The 26235-nt window shown below is 33.6% G+C and overlaps 1 protein-coding gene across 6 annotated transcripts in view; it reads right to left on the minus strand.

Annotated features, from left to right (window-relative positions):
* Positions 1-26235, minus strand: part of LOC118190737 (uncharacterized) — a 272297-nt gene that overhangs the window by 216010 nt on the left and 30052 nt on the right. The window lies entirely within an intron of this gene.

Here is a 26235-nt window from a genome sequence, read left to right on the forward strand (position 1 = left end):
TGGTTCGATTCCCGGCGAAGGCGATTGCTTATTTTTCATCTTGCCTGCTTCCAAAAATACCTAATGTCTTTGCAAGTTAAATATCTTTCATTCTGATCGACAACCTTTTGTCATCTTTCTGGTAACTTCATGATTCTGCGCGTTTAGAACTTCTGGTCTTTATCAGCAAAAACCTCAACCGAGCGCAATTTGAGGTCATCATTATATTAGCTGAAGTTTTTACCATTTAAAAAATTTTGTTAACTTCGAAATAAATGATAATCCGGTGGTTCAAGTTCGGGTTACATGGGGATGAGACATAACTTCCCAAACAAGCTCCAGTAAGTTGGTAAGTGTTTGCTAAAAATGTGTGAGGCCTTGCATTGTCGAGGTAGAACACGATACCTTTGCTATTTGTCAATTCCGGCCTTTTCTCTTTGACTTCTTTCAGTTTCATAAGTTATTACAATAAACAGCCAAGTTTATCGCTTGGTTGCTTGTTAGCAGCTCAAAATACACAACTCCTTTGAAATTCCTCCAGATTTACAGCATCATCTTTATCTATTATTATAGATGATCCATTTTTCGTCACCAGTGATAATTTGTTTCAAAAAAGGGTCGACTGCATTACCTTTGAAAAGTGCATCGCAAATATTGACTTTTTGTGTTAAGTGAATTTCTGTCAATTCAAGCGGAACGCAAATATCGAGCTTGTTAATGAGTCTAAAATATCTAATGTGATTTGCATTTGTTATGTATGATAATTTCAGTCTCTCGCTCAGATTTAACCTTTTTTCAGTCTCTCGCTCAGTTAGATGATAATTCGATTCAGTTATGGTTTATTGCTTTAATTTTGTCATCATCACCTTCAGAAAGTCGGCCAGAACGTCGGTCATCTTCAAGAGAAAAACCTCCAGATGCGAAATCTTTTAAATCATACCTGTTACATGCGTTCTGTTAAGCTATCAATACCAAAAACTTCACACTTCTTTGTGAGCAGTTTCTTTCCTGCATTTATGAAAATAAAAAATTAAAATACGTGGAATATGTTCATTTTTGCCCCCCCATGTTATAACCGACCGTAAACTAACAGCTGTAAACAAAAATACACGTAATTTGTTTCTATTGCAATCTAAAAGTGTCAGCTGCCAATCTCTTAAAAAAAATTATAAGATTGCCAGAAGAGAAGCAAAACGAGCATAACGCTATCTACTTGTGCAAACTGAAATTACTTTTCTGCCAACCCACTATTTTCCGAATTTTAATTCTTAAGCATAGTAATCAGAAAACTTTTTGGCGAAATTTGGATTATTATGTTAAGTTTAATATTTATTTCTAAACCTCCTCCTGCTTCCCTGGTCATCATCTTGATTTAAATGAGGATTTATTTACATATTTTGAATAACAGTTAATTTTTAGTTAAAGCTACTCTCCTTTCACTCTCCTTTCCACCCACGCTTTCCATGCCAGAATATAAATTAGATGGCGCATTTATTTAGATTAAAGGAGAAATAAGCGAAGGTTTTGGGAGTATAGTTTAGATGGTGCTCTATTTACTTGAAACCACGTTGTGACCATGAATTATTAGCGATTTAATTTTGTAGCGTTGAGTGCTTTTAGCCATTAAGCTTCTCCCACTGGCTTCTACGAGCCAGAGCCTTCCTGCGCGTTTACTTTATCCTGTGAGCCGTTAGTCTAGTCTAATTGCTTTTATTTTAAGTTCAACATTACTTGTCTAACTAAAGTCATCTAGTTGATCACAACAAGAGCCTTCTTTGGAATAAATGAGACACTACATGGCTTCAACGTTTCTTCTGCTGCAGAATGACTGTGCTATTGCTGTTAAAGGGTAGTGAGAATAGAAATTGCTAAATTCATCACTGATTTAAAATTTCCAGCAAAACGAGAAATGCCATGGCCTATAAGACTAGACAGCGTTAGTGAATTGAAATTATTTCACTTATTAATTGTAATTGCTTCATTTGTTGTAATTACTTAATTTGTGAATTATAATATCAATACAACAAGTAAATGCTTATTTATGCAAGGTATATTTAATTATTTATGCATTAATGATGGATTGAATCACATTCTTTGTAAAATAATTTGTATGCCTCAACTTACAGAAAAAAAATTTCTGGCTCTGAAAATCATCTAATTTCTGGTGTTTTCTGCATTCATTATTTAAAAGCATCAAACAGCAACGAATCCAACATCATTTAATTTAGGTATTTTTAATTGACGAAGCATAAGTAAATGAACTTCATAGCTGTAGTTATTTATTATTTCTCTCGAATGGGTAATATATATTCAGTTCCCAATTTACAGGAGTAACACAGAGGACGATTATATCAAAATCACGATTAACCAAAGAATAGATAAAAAAAATACGAAAGCGGAATAACGCATATCCCACAAGTCACAGAAAATACGATTATCTGTTTACGTATACTTTCAAGCAGTTTAATCTGGAAGTCCGTTTAGTTACATAAATTAAATCAATATTCGAACAAAAAAAAAACATTGTAAATAACAAATGAATAAACTTTATTAAAAATGAAGTGTATTTTCTTGTACACGCAACTTATTCAGAGTTGGACAACACATAAACAAAATGCCATGGGAATCCGCAAGGAGCCGGCTGATGACAAAGGGAAAGAAGGTATTCAGGTACATGGAACTCTGGCGAGTATGAGTAGATACATCAGGAAGGGAGAAGCAATGTCGCAGATCCGGGAGGGTGGCAGTCACAATGAAAAGATTAATAATTCAGTACAAAATAATATTTCAGTTCAACAAAAACGCTTACAGAAAAGGCAAATTTGCTAGTGGCAGCAAAAGAAAAGCGTTTGTGTGAAATATCACAACTTCATGCTAATTTGGAGACTGGCATATAAATATTCAAGAAAGCCGAAGGGATACAAACGAATTATGTTTAGCATAAAGTGCATAAGTAAAAGCATAAATCGAAGTGACAGGAAAGTAGTTTCGTGCCATCTTCGCAAATGGCTAGAATTTTGATTTGCTATAACTTGTCAGAATAATTCAAAATAGCAGCATGTTTAAAATGTATAAAACAAACTGAGAACACAAAATAATATGCTTATAAATCTAGTATAATACACTTATATTAAAAATAGTACCATATACTTGCACTAAAACTAGAAAGAATGGAAAAGTGTTTCAAATTATATTATTCCTGTGAACTTCTAAAAATAGCAATGCTATATTCAGGAAACAACATCTATTTTCACGTATAGAAACCATGAATGAAACCAACCAATCAATGATCAAATAAGCTCTCCACCCGAAAAGAGTTTTACTCATCCTTTCGCAGGGTGTGGTCAAATCTATTTTTGGTGAAGATACTTAAGGAATCTTCATGCATAGTTTATGCTCTGAAAATCACGCTACATGAAGTGTTCAAACTGTTAAATACACAATTATGAAAGTCATAAGATTCTCTAGAGGAACACGCCCAAGTTCACCCAGAGATATTTGGAGAAACATTGGCTCTTTGCCTGAAAGCTTATTAGAAAACATTATGGGAAGAACAAAAAGATTCATTTTCTCGAGTGACATGATGGCCTGCATTTGTTATTTCTAACAGTGCGTGTAGAATATACTGCTGCATAATTAAAAGACAGATTAGTCACCGGCTTCCTGTTAGAAATTTCGCAATAGTTACTTGCTATTTTATGCTTTTAAGCATTGTGCGTTCAAATTCAGTTTATATTCACTAATCAATTCTCTTTTTGAGTGGCTTAAATTAAGTAATCACTGATATGAAAATAAAGTTTTCTAAGGAAATATGGGGCGTCTGTAAAATACAGTGTTAATAATACTGTCTTTTTATAATTTCATATTTAATTGGGCCATGATAGGATGGGAACAGCCCTGCGGGGCACTAGCATTTTACCAAATTGTTAACCAGATATCGACTCGCAGCGTGGAAGACTTAGATTAGCAACACCTCCCCACAGAATACGCAAATTGCGATAATTAAGAGACTACCCGTGGCAATTGTTAAATTTTCTGCAGTCAGGTAACATTCAAGGCTAAATGTATCACAGAAGATAACATTAGTCGAATTATACCTGATATGATGTACTGGGGAAAGAAGTTGGCTTGAGAGACAAGGTAGCTCCAAAGAGTGGCCATCCTATATGATTCTTCTCTTGTTGCATTTAAACCTCTTGGCGACAATTACCGACACATTCATGGTATCATAGTGCAGGTCCTGGTACTGCTATTGATTTCAAGGGTAACAGAAAGGATCAAACGGCTCTGGATCAGTTAACTTCAGAACATTTAAGAACCCTCAGGTTTTCCCGTGGTACTAAAACATTCCCAACTTGTTCCAAATGTAATAAAACATGAAGCCACTGTGGAATATATACTTAGTTGCGTTGCCTTGGTGCGTCAAGATTTGCTGAAGAGGCCTAATTTCGTGTTAGAAGTCTTGAAGGCGAATGAACTTATAAATCTGATCTGATTCAGATCATAGGGATTAGTAAGAAGAAAGAAGAAGCATAGAATAATATACACGGTACAAAGACAAGGGTTTTCATAAAGCTGAAAGAGTACATTACAGCATCTTTCCTATTCTTATCATTTTGCACAATACATGAATGGAAGCAGACTAACGTTAGATGTTCACCGAGCCGAGCGACCCACAAAGCCTGTCTTTGTGTCACAAACAGTATCCTTATTCAGGCACCAAAGGAAGAAATTATAAAACATATCCTAACTTATATCATTTCTTAGATGCATGCAGAAAACTCTAACCTTAAAAGTATACGGAAAAAAATAATCGTTGGCCATTTCTTTTAAAAATATAAGTAAGTCATTATTTTCGGGCTTGTCTAGTGTCTTGACTTCGTACTTACCTAGTACGCTACAGCATGAAACTACAATATACTTTTTAAGAACATTTTATTACATGCAGAGTGCATTAAAAAGGTTTCCTATAAGGTATTTCTCCCGCCTTCTTAGCGTGCCTTCGTAGTGTAGTGGTCAGCACGCTCGCCGCGTATTCGAGAGGCCCGTGTTTCGAGTCCCGGCGAAGGCATTGTGTTTTGCACAGGCACTACACTATAATTCAATAAACTCAGGAACAATGGACTGTATTATATCTCACATTTATTCTCATTAATTTACATCGTTCATGGCCACTCGAAGCCACGAATTCTCTCACACGCTCTCACCTCACAATCTCATGTCACAAACTCCAAAAGCTCAAGGCGCATGCGCCGACGCTAGTAATGAAATGCGCGCGCAGGCGCAACATACCGCCCGCCTTGACATAATGTAATCATTCAAAATTAGATCTTACAATAAAAAATTACACAGAGTGACAAGATGAAATACGGGTAAATAACTATAAACATCAAATAATAACATCAACAAATCAAACTACTATAATAAGAAAATACAATAATTAATGAAACATACTTTTTGTGTTGAGTCACGACACCAATGTTCTGTTTCTATACTTTGCCGTGAGAATCATGGCACCAATGTTGTGTTACTACTTCCTCTTAGGGAGGAAACTAATGCAGAAACAGACAGGTGAAACCGTAACTAACTAAATATCAACTGAGAACTAAACTATTAAGAGTTAGCTAATTTCCACATTTTTAGTGATCGTATAAATGAAGATAAAGTACCAATTTGCCTTGTGCATTAAGCATCTGGGACCGTGCCGTGAGAGGATCGAATAAACAAGATGTAAAATCAATATATATATATATAATAAAACACATAAAAGATATAAAGAAAACATAAGTAATAGGTTTCCAGATTAAAATACAAGTTTATTCAAATTCCTCAACAATTAAAATTAAATCTTATCCTAATCAGAGAGTCAATTTTCTTATTTTAGTTACAGGGCAATTTTCTTATTTTAGACACAGGTGAATTCTTCAATTTATCATTTTCTTTTTTTTTTTTTTTTTTTTCTTTCTGTTTGTTACATTTAAATCAAAGATTTGCAAATCTACTATATGACTCTCTTAATTTAACAATGAACCACTGCAGTAATCTCTAAGAGGTTAAAAGAAACATATTATCTGCAATTCAACATCTGTTCTAAGGATGATTACACAAACAAATTATATTTTTTACATCCTATTTCATATGAAGACTTTCAGGTTTGTCTCGGTAAATTTAGAAGGGGAAAAGGGAGGAAAATTTTTCCTTTAGAATTAATTTAGAGATTCAATTTAAAGTAAAGTTCCAATTCTCAAAAGTTCATAGGAAAATTGATAACAAAACAAAACTTATCTATTATGTAGACGACTTGAAACGCACCCGGAAATGTCTCGGGCTGGCCTTGCATTCAAGGAGAAATCAGGGATAAATAGTCCTCCTTAAGTCCTGGGAGTAATACATTCCGTAAGGGGAACACTGACGTCTAATGAGTCTCACACGTTTTTCAGGATCACTGACCGAAATATAGAAGAACGCCTCCTCCATCATTTTTCAGCAACACATCTGAAAGCTCAGCATCGAAGAAAATTTGCCACTGGAACAAGCACCCGAGCAGAATCTTCAAAGTTCGCTGGCCGGCTGTCGAGGATAGAATCTCATATTGACGTGGTGGAACTTGGTCAATAAATGTTAGGAATTTAATACACGCTGGAGGAAACTTTCTTATTTTAAGATACTTGAGAAAGTCCTCATCGTCCTTAGTTTTTCCGATAGCAAGTCGGCGGCCGGATAGCATAACTGCCGTTCTCTGCCGGAAGCACAATCTCACGACGAAATTACATCTTCTCCTTTTCTATCGCTCAACCCGATAGCAAGTTCGAAGTTACAGTCTTAGTCAAAGGTCAGTCCAAAAGTAAGTGATTCAAACTCGAGTTTTCTTCGTCTCCTTCACAAACGCGGGCTCCCACAATGGCTTCAATTATCGCCCCCTTAATTTGGACAAAATTTGCGTTTCAACCCCTGAATGAAGAAATAAGGGTGATCGCGCATGCGCGCCCTTCTTTAGTTAACCAACAACCGGACCCCCCGATCGCCAAAACCTGAATGACTTACATCGAAGTTTATGTGGCAACCTCTGACCCTTCTGTCACGTACTTCCTGTCCTAAGGTCAATTGCACAATGAAATTTCTTCTAGAACATTCTAAAGGACAAAAACGCACGAAATCATGACTTAGCAAAATCGCCTCCTTTCCCTGCTTCTTTTCACAATGAATCAAAGCTTAGACAAAAATTGCAAATAAAAAGGAAAATAAATAATATTCTTTGAAACTAAATAATATTCCCAGAAGCATCTGTTTTTCCCCAAAATTAAAGCATTAAAATAAATAATTCAGAATCAAATAAAATTAAGATTTTCTTAAATCAGAAAATCATTCACCTAGTTTTTATAACGCGATCAGACAATTATCTACACAACATTTGTTTAATTTGGCATAGGTAAAAGACAAATTTTATTGATTGATCTCTTAAAAATACCTCACTTCGTTTTCACTGAAACTGCTCCAACCTTATTGTCTTTACCTAAGAATATCTCTACGATTCTGCCAAAAGGCCAGTTACATACAGGAACATTATCAGTCTTTAAAATTACCATAGTTCTAACCTTGACATTGTCTTTTTCAAAGAACCATTTAGTTCTTCCTTGCATTGCACTCAAATAGTTATTTCTCCAATACTTCCAAATTGTTTGCACTATTTTAGTCAATTTTTCCCAGCTCTTTAATCTATTATCGTTAACGTTTAAAATATTAGATTCTGCAATAGCCGTGATAGGTCTGCCTATCAGGAAGTGGCCTGGTGTCAAGATATCAAAATCCTCTGGTTCAGATGATAAAGAATGCAAAAGCCTAGAATTCAAAATGACTTCAATTTAAACAATTACTGTAAGAAACTCCTCATAGGTTAGTTTCAAATTGCCTACTACGCGTTTCAAATGAAACTTAACAGATTTGACACCTGCCTCCCAAAGACCTCCATGATTGGGAGCTCTAGGGTGAATGAACGACCAATCAATACTCTCACTCGATAAATAATTACCTAATTCATCATCTGGTTTGCTGACTAGCCTATTCAATTTCTTTAATTCTGCGTTACTACCAACAAAATTGGTTGCGAGATTTTTGAAAACTGTCCACACTTGCGGCAAGGGACTTTCCGCGAGATGTGAAAAATAAATCTGCTTCCTTAGCCATTTGTTGAGGTGGAAACCAACTTTCAGCTTGCCTTACAGAAATATGGGCTGACGTTTCTCGATCTAATGTCTCAAGCAATTTGTCTGATATTATTAACTGCTTCAAAGTTTCAAATTCAGACACTTTCCTCAATTTTAAGTAATATTCGAAATTTGTGGTTAATCGCGACACAAACTGCACATGGGACTCATTTAGGCGTTGAGCCTTTTTAAAGTTTTCTAAAACAATTTGTGGTGTAGGTTCGAATTCTTTTAGAATAATAGCTTTTACTTTTTCATAGTCACTTAGCTCCTCATCTCTAATATACACGATAATGTTCGAGGCCCGTTCCCCTAACAAGTTTAACAATATTTCCGCTTTAGATTTCTCAGGCACATTTTTTGCCGCGAAAGCTCTTTCTAAAGACGAGAAAAAATAACTCCAGTTTTCACTCGGAACCTTCAATGTTAGTGTTCTTATACTTTTAATAAGGGAATCTAAGCAATCGGAACTTTCTCCTTTAGTTTCGTTTTGATCATTATTAACACTTTTGGTTTCAGCTCGCAATCGAGCAATTTCCAGTTCTGTTTTACATCTCTCTAATTTAATTTGTTTTAACTGTAATACTTTAGCTTCTTCAGATTTACGATGCTCTACTATGGAATTACCCAACTCTGTTACCGAATTTGGATCGGATTTAAAAGCTTCACTACTTTTAATCGCTAAATTTAAATCTGTAACAGTTATCTTTTCACTTAATTCTATATTCAGTTCTAAAGCTAAATCCTCTTTAAGTGCACCTTTTATCAACATTGTACTCTTAATGAAATAACACAAGATAATAAGTAATTCTTCTCAATTACTTAAACACAGTAACACAGTATATAAATTTTCTCAAAACTCTTACTGTATCTCAAAATAGCAAAATGGCACTTTATTCTTAAATCGAAACTGCTGACTTACTTCTTACTTGTAAATAACTCATAATCCATAGATCTCCGGCTCGACGGACCACGATGTTTTGCACAGGCACTACACTATAATTCAATAAACTCAGGAACAATGGACTGTATTATATCTCACTTTTATTCTCATTAATTTACATCGTTCATGGCCACTCGAAGCCACGAATTCTCTCACACGCTCTTACCTCACAATCTCATGTCACAAGCTCCAAGAGCTCAAGGCGCATGCGCCGACGCTAGAAATGAAATGCGCGCGCAGGCGCAACACATTGCTCATTTTTCATCTTTTTGGCTTCGAAAATAAATTCTCTATTGTAGAAATACTAAATTTCGAAATTTTATATCTAATATACTTTAATTATATATATAAGTAAAATGTGAAATATCTATCTTTCAAATAGTGAATTAATTAATAATGGCCATTTAACCCCTGCTGTCATTCCAAAAATAACAGAGCAATAACTTTTCTAACCGATTCTGATGCTCACTTATCGTTGAAACCTTAACATCTGGACATAAACTGTCATGTGATCTGAAATGGAATTTGGTATAAAAGCTTAATTGCATCGCAAATACCTCTTCTTTGCTCTTCACTTCTGCTTCTTTTCGCTGCCGCTAGATACGCAATGTTTACGTTTCTAAACTTTGACTATTCTTTAAAAAATGTAAGCTGTATAAAATTGTAGGGTGCGTAGCTCACCCACAATGATGATGTTCATTATCATAGAATACAATTATATGTGGAATTTACCGTTATATGTGTCCTTCGAATGTCACCTTTCTAACTCTTCAATATTATTCAAGTCTCTTCAAGTTATAATGCAGAGAACCACCAACAATCCATTACAACTTTCTTTCTTCAAATCATCTTATTACAATAATGGCACAGTATTATATATACGTATATATATATATATATAATATACAGGATATATATATATATATACAGGATATACATAAAACCTTCAAACTTTGTTCTAGTTTTGATTGAAAGTATTATTGACGCATCGACTGAAAGCGTTCTAGTTAAATATAGTCTTCCACTGAGGGTATTTCAGTCAACAATTTTGACAATCTCTTTCTCAAGGTCAATTTACTATATTACGAGAGATAATTATTTTTTTTCCTAAAAAGTCATTAACAGAATAAGGAGCAACTTATTCACTGGAATTTGCAAAGAACCGGCATAATAATTTATATTTCGTATATTTTTACTAAAATGTGTCCAGTTCTAGAGTCATTAGGTTTTTGATACTGAAAGCTTGAGAAATGAGCAATGCCATCGCCGGAACTCGAACCTGGACCTCTCGAATACGCGCCGAGTGTACTACCATTACACCATGAAGACATGCTGAAAGGAGAGAGAAAATATCTTATATACTCCCCTTTTTAAAGGGTGTTTGGGGGTGGTGAGGAATTATTGTTCACCACCTTTCAGTTCGGACGCCACTGTAGCGCCATTAAGTTTTTGATGCCGAAAACGTGAAAAATGAGCAATGCTCTTGTCGGGACTCCAACCTGGACTTTACAAATACGCGCCGAGTGTGTTAACGTTACACTTCGATGGCATGTTAAAAGGAGGGGGAAAATACCTTATACTGTAACAAAATTATTACAGTCTGAAAATCTAATTCATATCATAAAAATGGAACCATATACCTATCAGAAAGCACTCATTAAATATGTTCTGCAAAGCTTTTTAAATACCTTGTAAATTGTTCATTTAATTATAAGATCCAAAATTTCGAACTGCTATTTTTATCTCTTTTATGCAGGTATCATACTATTTTGTAATAATTAGCATTAAAATTTTAAAAATCAGGAACATTAAAATTTTATTAAACATTAAATTTTTTTTTAAAATCAGGAAAGCAATTGATGGAAGCTATTTACAAATCAATAAAAATGGGATGATTTTGGAGCTTATTAATTATTAAAAGGCATTTGAAGTAAAAGCATTTGAAAGAGCTATTTGCGATTAATATTGATAAATGAAATTACTAATCAATAATAATCATTTCTAAAATTTAAAAATCTATTTAAATCCAGACGAAATTTTAAATTTTAGCGTAAACATAAACTAAAATTTTTCAGTTTATTAACTGGAATTTCGTGTATCAAAAATCATATAAGAAACACTTGATGAACTTTTAGAATACTCTATTAAGTTTCCGTTTAACGTTCGTTGTGTCTGTGGGCCAAACAGCAAGACTACACATAATTTCTAACTTTAAAATTACTGAAGTAAAATAATGATTCAGAAAATAATATAAAGAGCAATAATTCCTCTAATATCGCACGATTCCCACACGAAGAATTTTAAACATAGGGCGGTGCACTAAAGTTATCAAATCGTCACGGTTGTGTGGCTAGGAACAAAGAATTTTCGTTTGTCCAAAAATAATATTACACCGGACGTTACCTCGATGGGAGAAGAAACACATATCGCAATTACTCGGTGAGACAACTCCAAAAACAACTGCATCTCTTGTTACGAAAAAAAAAAATAGCAACTAAAGCTTGAATGAATATAGTAAGATTCACAATTAGAGAAAAGTTCCCGGAGCTGCGTTTGCGAAATTCTCACACTATACTACATATCACAGAAATTAAGAAAAATAAAACGGGTAAAACGCAACAATGCGTGAAACAGATAAATGTGCTAGTCGTATTATTTGTGTCTTAGTTTTCTACCCGTCTTCAACAGAGAAGCATTCGAGTTTCTCTCACAAAAGTAAGTAATGAATGGTCTTGAACATACGAAAAGATTCATAGCTGTTTAATGAAATTGGCTTGTTTTGCTGTTTTAAAGTAGTTATTCTGTTACTCGCAGTGTACAGCACTACCTTGAAATACTGCTCGTTCGGTTCCAGTACACAATAATGAAAGGACAGCATAATAAATAAACTGAATTTCCAAAGAGTTTTGTTTATACTGCCATTTATAAGGCAATAAGTTTCTTCCGCTTTCTTATAATCTCTTCTGCTTTTTGCTGTTGTGAAATTTAAATTATGACAGACAATTGCTAACAAAATTGTAACAATACACTTTTAAATTTCTGATTTAAAATATAAGTACAACCCCTTTACATCTGTAGCTATGTAGCATTTCATTCAGTGCACAGATTCGCATTGCTTTGAGCTTTTATACAATTATTATTTAGAACTCAAACAAAGAATTTTCGACTATAAATATTTCAGCTGTCTTGTGCGCATTCTCTCTTGCTGCTTCCTGATGCCTGAATAGGCCACATCTGTCGCCTGTCTATCTTCTCCATTGTTTAAAAAATGTGCAGATCGCAGCCATTATGCTGTGCCATGTAATGAGATACTTTATGAAATAAGATATGTTGATAAGAATCGATATGTAATAAAAAAACGTTCAGATTATTAAGTGATTTCGTGATTCTTCAAAAGAGTTCCAGTTATCACGGAGTCAAGCTCTTTGCTATACACCTCCCCGCGAGTCCAGCCATGATTGTTTCCGTATCGTTCCACTAAATTCTCTCATCGCACCAATTTATTATTAAATATACGTATGTATGTATGGGGTCCATGTCAAAGTATTAGGAAGGATCACCCGAGATAAGGGACTTGCTTTGTAAAATGGATTCAGAAGACATTTTAGCCCAAAGGGCGTTAGTCCAGAAGGGCTATTAATTTCGTTTTGGGATTTTGCGTTGAAAACGTTAAATGTCCGTTCACTTCTCAAACTGTTGCCACCAAATATTACAGCCCTGTGTTATAGTTAAAGAAATTAAATAATGAAGAATCTGCATAAATGTATGTATGTTTCTCGCATTGGGATAAAACGATGGTACCTAGAGCCATCCAATTTTGAATAACGTAAACCTCTAGCGAATATGGGCATCCGGAAGCCCAAATTTGGAATTCGAAATTTTTTTATTATCTGTTTCATATTTTGTAAAACTTTAACGAATTTTTGATTATGAAACTCAACGATTAACCCACAAAACGTTGAAAACGCCTCCTTGGGCGTAATGTAAAATCTGAAAGCTTTCAGATTTTTTAGATTTTTTATTGTCTTATTATTATTGTTATTATTATTTGGTTATTATTTAGGTTGTATATATTTCGCATAATTCGAAAACGAATAGCTGCAGAGCGTTGAAATATTATATACGGGACTGCTATAACATATAGTTCTGTGCCTCCCTTTTTCGTTGCAATCGGCAGCACCAAACTTATATATATATATCTTTACCATATATAATTTAAGAAAGGAGAACAATCCAAAAAGAGAAAAATCCAAAGAGATACCTTAGTGGTCAAGAATTTTGGGCATTGAGCGGCAAAGTTTTTAAATATAAAATATATATATCAAATACTGAATGAACTAAAATTCATTAAAGATATATTGATTTTATTATCTCCTAATATATATTTAATAGAATGTATCAAAATGAGGGAACCCAGAAGTAGGAATTTTAATTCCAAAAATGAATGTAAATCCTGAAAAAACGTTTTAAGTGTACTTGAATTTAAATCATGAATAACTAAAATTCAAACTTTGAAAGAGAAATTTAATAAACTAAGTAATTATCGTCATTGATCGGAAATTAGTTGACTTTTCAAAGGGAAGAAACCAACTCCCGTTCAATGAACAATAATTAATAAATGCGAAGATGTTTCGTCTTTTACTCAAGTAAGAATGATGATGCCAAACTGGCAAACTAAGCTAGGTCAAAATTATTGCTCCGTTAAGTGATATACGGTGTCGGGTAACTTGCTTTGTTACCCGGCTCCGTGAGCTCAGTTTTTTATTCTTATATATTGGTAAATTTTGAATTTGTTGCTTTAAAAATGATTGAATTATGTTGTTCTTATGTTACGGTTAAGGTTTTTATGCCTTTAGTTAACTTGCATGCGATTGTTATAGAATTATCGACAATTCAAAAGTTTAAATGACCCTGGGCCTGACGACTCTATCAATTGTTAACATTTGAAATTCATAGAATGGTGAATTCTGTTGGTGCACCAACTTCAGTTTTCTTGAGCCAAGTAGAATCAAAAGTTAACTTTCAATTTTATGCACCAAAAATTTTGTCTTCCTGTCCGGAGGACAGGAAGACAAAATTGCTTTTTTTTTTTTTTTTTTTCCTTTTTTTTTTCGTAGAAACTGTAATTTTAATTGAATTTTTAAAAAAAAAACTGGTTTTAACTGTATTTGCCGTTTTAGGTTTTCCTACATTTTACAATTTTTAATAAAGATATTTTGAGTTTCTGTTTTTTTTTTTTTTTACCGCGAAATAAGAACCGAATTTATTGAATGAGAAATATATCTCTAATGAAAATTGAGAAAATAAGTTAAAATGTATTGCAGAAAAATTGCGTATAATTTAATAGGCCATACAAGGAAGTCATGTGGTATCCACATCAGATTTTTGTTAAATTACAAACATTTTGTTCATGTGTTTATATTTTTGTAAAAAGTAAAATATTTAATTAGTATTTGTTATTTTATTTGTGGGAGATGAAATGTTAAAACGTTCCTATTGACTTATCCAGTTATTAAAGATGAATTCCATAATTTTCCCTCTCCCAAAAGTTAACTATCAGATCTCTTAAACATACATTAATAAAATTAGCAAATGATCATTTATAAATAAATTTAACCGTAAAGCAATTAGAACTATTATCACACAATTTTAAAAAGCCTATTCACGCAAATAGACCTTTACATACTACATTCGCTTAAACTGATGGGGGAGATAAAGGACCTGTCTTTGATTTAAGACTACAGCACTGAAAAATAACAAAGCTGAATCATAACTCTTATCTTTTCGTGCTTACTTACAAGATTTAGAAAGCACTAAACAACAATGCGCCTGACTTTCACTGCAGAAATCCCATCAATCCAATTAGAGATTACTAAAAATAAACATCGATAAAGTGCGCGATGTATGACAGTGGACGCAAAGGTTTAAATATCATTTTCTAAATGGGTCAAGGGAGGACAAGCTTTATCACGTAAAAAGAAGGAAAAATAAAATCGAGTGATTCACCTTACGGTTTGCTGAGCAGTACTACCCCACCCAAAGAACTTAGACTTGTGTGAATAAAGGAACAGGTGATATTAATAAATGATAAGGAATGGATTTTAGTATTTGCTTTATTTTTATGATCATTTGTGTAATTTGTAGGTTGGATTATACTAAAGAACGGGCTGTTTTCGTGTCCTTCTTTTTTGATGTTGCCCTGCCTCTAAATTTAAGTATTTTCGAAGTTCATTTAATTGGTTCTTTGAACGCAAGAACGTAGTTAAGAATGCTATATGATTTGCTGAAAATTTTTCACTCATACCGTTAGTTCAATTTCAGTTAAAGCTTTTGTATTTAACATTTTTTTTAACTTAATTTATATTTTTTTAATTTTTAATTTTTTTTTTTTTTTTTTTACTTTTTTAATTCTTTTTTAATTTTTTAACGCTATGAAAACAAATAAATAAATGTAAACTTGATTACACTTTTTACACACATTTCTGCAGGAATTTGATTTCATATCGTTTTATATATTTGGGAAAAAATTCCAGGTCTCTTTTCGAATTATATACTTTGATCAAACACAATACAGATGGTGACTGTTTAAAAATAGTCTTCCGACGAAATTCTTAAAAAACTATTTTGTTAAAATAAAATTTTTTTAATTATTTAAAAAAATCAGAAAGCTTTCAGATTTTACATTACTCTTAAAGTATCGTTTTTTAATGTTTTGTGTGTTACCTTTATTTAATAAATATCATGTTCTACGCACTTGAACCATAAAATTCAGTTCAACAGAAATATCGCAAAATAATTTTAAAATGAGCATATCTTTAGAATTTAAGATACACAGTCTCGCACGCTGGAGACAAAAATGTTTATTTTTTCGTACAGTGTTGCTAGAAATCGTTTGAAATCGTTGAGTTACTTAATCAAAAATTTTTTAATGTTCGACAAAATAGGAAAAAAAGAATCTGAAATGTATCATATTTTAAATTACGTCCAAAGGGGCGTTTTTTAACGTTTTGCGTGTTACCTTTATTTATTAAATATCATGTTCTTTGCAATTAAACCATAAAATTCAGTTCAATAGCAATGTCGCAAAATAATTTTTAAATCAGCATATCTTTAGAATTTCTGGTACACAGTTCCGCGCGCTGGAGATAAAAAAAAAAGTTTTTTCTTTCTCCGTAGAGTGTTGACATTGCTCGCTTTTAAATCGTTGAGTTTGTTACTCAAAAATTCGTTAAAGTTTTACAAAATATCAAATCGATCATAAAACAAGATCCAAATTTCAAATTTGAGATTTCAGATGCTGATATTCGCAGTAGGATTACGTCATTCAAAATTGGATGGCTCTATATACTGTTATTTTATCACATTGCGAGAAGTATGCATACATTTATACAGATTTTTCATTATTTAATTTCTTAATATAATGCAGGACTCTATCATTTTGTGGCAACAGTTTGAAAATTGAACCGACATTTATAGGAGTCCGACGCAAAATGCCAAAACGAAAGAAGTAGTCCTTCGGGACTCAAATCCCTTTGAACTAATAAATAATAAAACAAATTCTAAATTCTAAATTAAGGCTTTCAGATGCCCATTCTCGCTGGAGGATTACGTTATTCAAAATTTGATGGCTCTAGGCATCAGTTTCAAAAGTGAATCAACGCAGAAAGGGAATCGGCGCAAAATGCCAAAACGAAATTAATAGCCCTTCTGGGCTAACTCTCTTTGGGCTAAAAATTTAAGTTTACAATCTAAGACGCCGTACACTCAAAATTTTTAAAGCAGTTTTGATTCGTAAAATGCACATCTTATGCTCTAATATTCACAAAATAAAATCTGCCCTAGTAAAACTATAATAACTTAGTAAATGGTAAGTGCGTTTATCAGTAACGTATAAAGCTACTGATAAAAAAAATTATTTTATTCTAAATAATAAGCCAACGTTTTCTTTTCTTAAAACAAATTTTTATGTTAATATAATAAATTGTCTTTTAAGTGATGTGGGAAAACAAATTTAGATTGATGATAAATGGAAACTATAATACAAGTAAAAACGATTTCGATAGCACAAGAAGACACTTACAGAAAAATTATACAAAATATTCTTTTGGAATAAAATTGTAGAAATGGCAACGAATTAAAGGTATATATGTTTTTCATATATTTTGTGTAACTTTTTTTTTTTTGGCTCAAGGATGGATAAGACCGCTGCACAGGGTAATTTGACTGGGTTCTATTTCAGGAAAAAAAATTTGCATTCATAGACGCTTTCGATGTTTCTGGTTTTCATGTTTTAAAGCAAAATATGTACACCATATATTCTGCAATATTTTTAACCATTTTTTAAAGAACCTGCAAACCGTGCAAAAAGCAAAATTCGCTGTAAATTAGATTTGGTGAAAAGAATGAAAATAAGTCTGCACCCATATCACGGAAAATAAAATTGCACGTTGTTATTCAAAGTTTTTATCTCTTATTTTGAACTTTCTGTAATCAAATAGTCATTTTTTTTTTAATTTACTCGTTGTCTCCATTTATTTGCACTAGAAAACGTAGTAAACTAGCCAGTCATAATTTCAGCCTAAAGCAATAAACGTTACAGAAGTAACTTTTATTGCTCAGTAAATAAAAAGTAAAAATGCAAAAAAGAAACAGCAAGAAATGATTATGAAAAAGCTCTTTATCTTTCCCTCAAAAGGACGCTCGAGTACAGGCATATAAACATGTCAAATTTCTCGGTAAATCCATGTCTACGTAAATTTAAATAAATTATAAGACACCTGAAGCGAAAATATTCAAAGAAGCAAGTTTAATTTAAATTCAGGATACAGATGAGAACTGCGAAATGGCCAAGTTAAATCTGAGATGATAAGCAAAAGGGTATTTGCATTACCAATTTTCTACCTGTTTACGAACTAGCTATTATTAGCATTCGAATCGCTGAAACTTAGGGTATTATGTCCTAAAATTATGGAAACATTTGATAACATTTTCTTATATGTATCTCTATAATAGTTATAATTTCTACTGCAGTATAAAAAGTTTGTTTATTTCATCGCATTTTTGTAGCTTTAGTGAGACAGATTTTACACAGATAGTAATATTATAATAACTACCCAAAGACACTTTGTGGGTATTAACAGCTTTAAGATTTAGTTTAATACTTTCGTTTGAAGTTGAAATCATGAATTTTTTAGTCATCGCTTCCACTGCGAAATTTTATGCATGGAACTGCAACGCCCTTTCTGGTTTCGTAATTTTTGGCAATATTATTATAGATATCTGAAGTTTAGGAAATCTATTCAATAATTTATTCAGTTGTGTAACTTTCTGAAAACTTTGTTCTTCTGCTGTTATTCATATAAAGAAGCTCAATATTAATTGCGTGTACATAGTATAATGAATTAATATCAACACTTCAGCGGTAATGCAGAAATTCTGGTAGACTATCTGGCCAAAAGTATCCGGACATTCCCCTAAAAAAGTGGATCTGTCAGGTGACGTAATTTGATGCGTAACCGAAAGCTATAAAAGTGTTGGTAGAAGTTTGTCAGATCATAATTATGCATTTGTGGGATAAGCTTAGTGACAATGATCAGTGTACTATACTGGGATGCCACCTTTGTGGGAAATCAGTTCGTAAAATTTCGGACATTCTACATAAGCCAAAATCCACTGTGAATGGTGTAATTGTGAAGTGGAAACGTCAAGGCAATGAAACAGCAGAAAAAGAAGGGGCGGGCCGAAAAAAAGTTCGTAAACGCAGCCGTAAAACTCTGAAAAGAGTAGTGAAACAAAATCGCAAGTTCTCGTTGGATGAAATAACTCAGGAGTTCGAGAGTTCATCAGACGTTAGAGCTAGCAGCAGGACTGTTCGTCGAGAGTTAAAAAAACCTGGGATTCCATAGTCGTGTAACCGCTCACAAGCCGAAAATCACTCCCCAGAATGCGAAGCGTCGATTGCAATGGTGCAAAGCTCACGTCATAGACTGTGGACATAAGGATAAATATTCTTTGGAGTGATGATGAATCTCGATTTACAACCTGGCAGTCCGATGGGCGAATCTGGGTTTGGCGGATGCCCGGCGAACACTTCTTAAGTGACTTACATTGTGGTGGTGTCCACTGTAAAGTTTGGCGGTGTGGGGTTATTTTTCACGGTTTGGCCTGGTTGCTGTGGTCGGAAGCATGAACTCTGAGATATATGTGAACATTCTGGGCAATGGTGCTCTCCCGATTCTACAACAATTCTTCGGCGAAGGTCCATTTCTCTTTCAGCAGGATAACTGCTCCATATGGACGTCAGGAAGTACTTACTTCCTATGGTCAGTTATGGAAAGTCTTCCTAGACGTATCCAGGCTGTCATCGATGCAAAAAGGGGAAGACCATCATATTAGTATATGCATCATGGCTCTCCGAGTCCATACCACAGGTATCCGTATACTTTTGGGAAGACAATGTATGAAATCTGTAAACGTTTAAATGGAAAATCTGCTTCGATATGCACCATTTACTAAACAATCTTTGCAAGATCTATAGACAGAAGTTTTGTTACTGTGATCTAGATAATTTGAAATATATGCTGAAACCGTTACACTGTTAGTTCTCTGGGTTCAAATCCTGGCAAACGGGCTGCCTATAGAAAAACCTCGGCAAAGCAGTTTTTTTCCATAAGAACATAGTAGCTCTAGTGTGCTGGGCCAGAGCATAATAATTCCAAAACTTTCGATTTAACAATTGGTCAAGTATTACACATTTCAATAAAATATCACTTAAATGCGTTTGAACCAATACATATGATGGGCAATTTTTTAAGGCATTCAATCAAATCCGGCAAACAATTCAAAATGCTGCGTTTGAATGCTTCCTGTTAGTCACTCTTCTTTTTGGTGTGACGTATGTTTTATCTTATAAATCATAAACAGACCACACACGACTCTTTTAAAATATATTTTTAATAATATGATACTCAAAAGCGAGGTCAACAAAAACTGCACCCTGCTAATGATCTAGCATGAATCAAAACCCGAATATTAAAGATATGTAGCGAAAGAGTCACGAAGCCCCGTACTTCCTTCCTCATACCTCCCTCCCCCCTACACACACACTAACCCTACCCTGCGGCCATTTCGTTAGAGAGGGAACAGTATCTCATTGTTCTAGAAGAGAGGCCCTCTTCAAGGTAAATGAAAAATTCAGCATCATGACTGTAATGGATGTCACGATGGCAAGAATATTTTTAGCGTTTCAGTGATTCGTATCTTTAGCAGTCGTGAGATGATTATATTCCATCCATACCTGCGATATTGATAGATCAGTTTCTTCATCTATATGCTACCGATTTCTCAAATTAAAATCATTATTTTGATGCTTTTAATGGAATTAATAATACCTTGGTTTTAATGGAATTAATAACTCTTCATAATTCAATAAAATAAAATATACTTTGTATTCATACCTTCAGAAAAAAATTTTATATTTCTTCAGGTGTGATTTTGTAATGCAACCATGGATCTTCTCCCAAACTGGAAAATCCATGACTCGCATTGCGGCAAATGCATAATTAGTTTTTCATGTTTCATATGTAAAGAATTATAATAGTCTTCAAATCTGTACCCAAGAACTTAATGAAAATAACGTCTGGAATACTTCATATTTTTATATGAAGTGTTTTAGATAATGAAAAAATTATCATATTCAATATTATGCTAAATTTCTTACTAGATTAAAAACGCTGCATTTTCTTAAGGCTATGTTTATCGGAAACCGACAATGAATTCTATTAAGAGTTCAGCTGAGGTGAACCCCCTTTCATTACTTCATAAATTCTCCATTAAAGAAGATAAATTTTTCCTTTTTTTCCGAATTTAACGAAATACGAAAAATTTTCTTCGGAAAGAGCTCGAAACATAGCCTTCCGTCCATTGCTTCTTTAAAAGCACAATTTAGGATGAAAACAAAATTTTCGAGTAACACACGATAATTTGCATTTTTAAAAATATAGCTGCAGTTAAAAAACTTTTTTCCAAACAGGCGAATTTTTTTTTCTGCCAAAGCAAAGTCGTGTAAAAAATATGCAAACAGCCTTTCTAAAACCAGCTTTCGTCACATGCATAGTTGTCGTTAAAACTAATAATTGTTAACATTCTGTATGCCTACATGTCATGTTTGATTACTTTTGTTGAAGTCGCTTGATCAATAAAATGATGACTCATCATTTGCACATTTCTTGCTTCGAAAAATAAAATGCGCCAAAATACAGCGGCACCCAAATTAAGATGTGGTTAACGATAATTTGTTACTAACTGGATTTGCCGGACTAACGTCTCTTCTCAGTCTCACTTTCAGTACGACAGAATGCAGAGTTTTCCATTTTCTCGGGCGTGCTCTCGTGGTGTAAATAATTCGCACATCCAGTCAGCAATGAAGTCTCCAAGGGAGCCTATAGCGACCGTGTGCCAGGCCCGTTGAACCTTACAAGTTCATATCGGGTCCTAACAACAGGTTAATTACGTGGAAGTTTTCATGGTATTTCCCACGTATAACATGGATACGAACCAATTTTCCTTAAAAAGTCCTCCATAAAGACTTATAATCCATTAAGCAAATATCCCTCGTGGATTGCGCTATGTTCCAAATATTCCAATCCTCTGAAATATTTATGATTAGAATCCTGGCAAATACATTTAACGTTGCACCTTCCCAGCTCCGAAGAATATAATTGTTTTTCTAGACTTATAAGATATTTCCCCGCCTTCCTAGCGTGCCTTCGTGGTGTAGTGGTCAGCACACTGAGCCGGTATTTCAGAGGTCCGTGGTTCGATTCCCGGCGAAGGCGTTGCTAATTTTTCATTTCTTCTGCTTCCAAAAATCCTAATGTCTTTACAGTGGCGCTCGAACTAAAAGGGTGTTGGATGAGGATTCTCCACACCCAGGATTTGGCGACTGGGTCCCCTAAAAACCCCAGTCGCCCTTTAAAAAGGGAAGGATATAAGGTATTTCTCCCGCTTTCCTAGCGTGGTTCTGCACGCTGGGTCGGTATTCCAGAGGTCCGTGGTACGATTCCCGGCGAAGGTGGGTGCTAATTTTTCATCTCTCCGGCTTTTCCAATTAACCTAATGTCTCTACAGACTTAAATACAGTATTCTTATTATTTGATCCCATTTTCATCATACTAATAAAGCAAAATATTACGATGCATTAAGATATTTATTTCGATTTTGACGTAATACGAAATTTATCAGATCTGTGCCACACAAATGAGTTAGTATATGTGGTTGGCAAATATATACTCCTTGCCTAAATCTATGAAAGAATGCTGCAAATATACTGCATTAGTATTTATAATTTCAGTAGTTTAAAAGTGTATAATAAATATCTTTAAATATAAAGAAGTTACAGTTTGGTATGTTTTATTATTCTATTTTTCATTATTTTATATTTTAGACAATAAATACTGAGAACTAAAACAAGATTCTAATCCGAGCTTCTAGGAAACAGGATTTTGAAATATACGTTGCTGGTCTGACGCTAAGTCTTTTAGATTTTACTTTGCTAGAATCGACGTCATGTAGGTCGATTCGGCGCTTTGCCACAAATAAAGGAAAACTTCAACGAAATCATTTATGCCATCTTCCCGGAAGTGAGGAGTGGAATCAGTATGGAATATCGGTACATATAATTTTAAAAAAAGCGAGGGGTACTCAATAAATATAAAAATAACAAATCAAGGCCATAAACACCGGTATAATTTTTAATTCAGATTCTAGAGCTGTTTTGCTAAAAAAAATTGCAGGTTATAATTTTATTATTTATGTAAAAAAGACTTTGGAAATAATTAGAAATTGCTTATGCTCATACGGTACGTCATACAGTTCATAAATGATGAGAATTAACCCTCTCTTGTTTTCTTGAATCTAACTTCAATGTCTTTCTGTAACTAATAATGAATAAAAATTGCATTATAACCTGCAAGAATTTAGACCAATGTGAAAGCCTCGCGAAAATTATGTCGTTACTCATTCTGTGTCCACTTTAAGTAAAACTAAGAAAAATCATGGCTGAGAGTTAATGAATGGTCTATCAAGAGAATTTATAGGCACCCATGGGTGAAAGCATGGCAGGATTTAAAATAAAAATTCATCCTTAAACTAGTATTTGCACTAATACAATTATAATTCCTAAAATTCTACATGTACTGTCATAATCATATTAATTTTTAAGACTTAAATTTCTAGATTTTGCAGTGTCCAAATTCTTGGCTTGCGTCACAATACTTCTTCCAGTTCCGAAAAAATCTGCAACTAATAGTCATGCAGAAGGAAATTTAGATATTGTCAACTTTCGATAACAGGCGGCAGACTAAATTGATTTTGTTTGAATAAGTTTGTTTATTGCGGGAAGATGGAAAATTTATTGACACAAATCATCAATATAAAATAAAATTACTCGTATCTACTTATAAAAAGGCAAAAGAAAGCGCGTAGGATAACAAAGCAATTATAGCCGATAATATCGTAGTATTTGGAAGTCTCCTTTTTTATTATTATTATTATTATTATTATTATTATTATTGAAAACAGTATGTAATTGATTCGGAATATACAAAAGTTCTAGCCGTCTTTTTTATGCGAGTTGTTTTTTTTTTTTTTTTTATGGGAGTTGGTACTCAATGATATTGTTCAAGTTTTATATTAAATACAGCTGACAACTTAACTTCTATTCTAATGATGCTCATTTTTCGTTATTTATGTAAACTGGAAATTAATATACTACGCCTTCTTAACTGCAACTCACACTGAATGTCTTTGAGATTACAATGAAGCCTTCTGTGGTTATCATTTCTCGTTTTTGTGACTACTCAGAAATAAACATGGGTACTAAACATTAGCTCTCTAAAATAATTATCTCCGCAAAATACCCAAACCCTCTGAAGCCATAGATTGTTATTTTATAGAGAAGGTTCAGTTTAATCCTTGTTTAAGAAAGTGCTCTTATGCTGTTAGTGAACCATAACTTTTGACATCCTTTTTTGGAATGTCAATTTTTTTTTTTTTTTTTTTTTTTTTTTGAAGTAAATGGAAATTAGAGAGCTAGTATACTTTCAAGTGTTAAGCATGTTAAGTACATTTTGTAGCTAAATTATAAACTGTTGCCCGTTTTTCCCCATTGTTAAATTATTCGCAACAGCGAAATCACTGAGCCTTTGCGCAGTACGTTATCCGAAGGGTACGTACCGATTGCACGGTACGTTATTGGGTTATATCCCAATCTATTGATCAAATAAAATTGTAATTATTGTTATTTAGTTGTATGCAAATCCTTTGGCTGGCGATAACTTGCCTTGAAATTTATAAAACCTAAGAAGCTTCAAGAAACTCTGGAAAATTTAAAATAAGGCAAAAATGATTCCGAAAATAAACGTATATTTTCGGGTAGATAAACATATTATACGTTTTTACTCCCCCCCCCATGGGAATGACAGTATTAATCTGAGGTTATTTCAAATACACAGATTTAATTTTTCTTGTTGAGTGGGAAGTGTAAGTAAGTAGGACATAGGTTCCATAAATCCACATGCTACAATTATTAATGTAAAATAAATCTACAATTTGAATTTCTAAATAGTTCAGGTTCGTTTTTTTTTTTTTTTTTTTAATGTATTTTTCTAAGAATAACGAAATGAAACTGTAAAAATTACTAAATTAAGAATACATTTTTCGGAACCTTATCGAAAACATGGCAGGCAAGAGAGCGTCGAAAGAAAAATTTTCTAGAACTTCTGTATAGCTAGGCGGGACACAAATTTCAACGAAACATGTTTCGGATAAAAACTCTGCAATGTTAGGCGACGGGCAAGCTCGTTTCTAGGAAAAGTTTCTTCTAGCTCACGCCTCGTTAGATGCGATAACCCCCACTAGAAACATGTGCAGAGAATAAGCAATGAACTTATACGTAGATCACTTAATTTATGTAGAACCAATCAGCCTTTTTAACATGCTGAATATTTTTAATAATTTGCAAGCTGAGCAACAAAATTCCCAGCAATGTTCTAAATAAATAAATTAGGAAAAGGGATGAATATATATAGGCTTTCAAAGCCAACAAATTGATAGATTGGAGCTGGATACGTGATTAAGGCAACGTACCCTAAACTATTTGCTTAAAACAAAGCGAATATAAATATTTGATGATCGAAGAAAATTTTGTATGGAAAATTTGCCGGCATTCATGTTATATATGAGAGAAATAAAGAAAACTCCTTGTGGCAACCCCTTCGCCAGCAGCCGAACCAGAGTCAAACTACCAACTGTTCCGTAGTTTTATCCATTCTCGGCTCTTCATAGGATCCCGAGTAGATCAGAGAAAAATTGTAAATACTCAAGCAGAAAAAAAAGATGACCAGTGTAATTAGTTTACTTCTACTGCTTTGCGTCTTTCCCTATCCTTTTTTTAACGATGGAAAGCTTTCGATTATATTAGCAAAGCCTCCACTTGGGCTTGAACTCAAAATAATAAGAAATCTAAAGAGATATAGCCGAAGCTATCAAAATTCTAAGTAGTTGGGCCCTAAATACAGAATAAGCTAGCAAAGGGTCTGTAATACTGCCGAGCGTAGTAACAGCTTAGAGAGACGTGGTCAAAAGGCAAACGCGCGCTAGTCAGAAACTCTGAGACTCTCTCTTGAAGTTAGTGGAACTTCGACTTAAATACTACTCTTAATCATTTGCATTTGTTTCTAAAATCACACTCTAGAAGGAAATTGTAAGTTGAAATTAGGATGGACAGGAAAGTAGCTTTAACTAAAAATAACTTGTTAATAACTTAGCATAAACCTTACAACCTTTTTATGGCGAATTTTTTTTTAGTCCAAAGGAGCTTTGTCCCTGAAGGACTATTGTTTCCGTTTTGCGATTTTGTGTTGAATCACTATAAATGTCCGTTTCACTTTTCAAACTTTTGCCACCAAATGTTACTGAAGAAATTAAATAATAAAATCTGCATAAATGTATGCATATTTCTCGCCTTGTGATAAAACAACTGTACATAGAACCATCGAATTTTAAATGACGTAATCCTTCTACGAATATGGGAATGTGGAAGACCAAATA

Source organism: Stegodyphus dumicola, chromosome 1 (assembly GCF_044657685.1).
Source record: "Stegodyphus dumicola isolate Sdum_Otavi_A_Nest chromosome 1, ASM4465768v1".
Taxonomy (NCBI): domain Eukaryota; kingdom Metazoa; phylum Arthropoda; class Arachnida; order Araneae; family Eresidae; genus Stegodyphus; species Stegodyphus dumicola.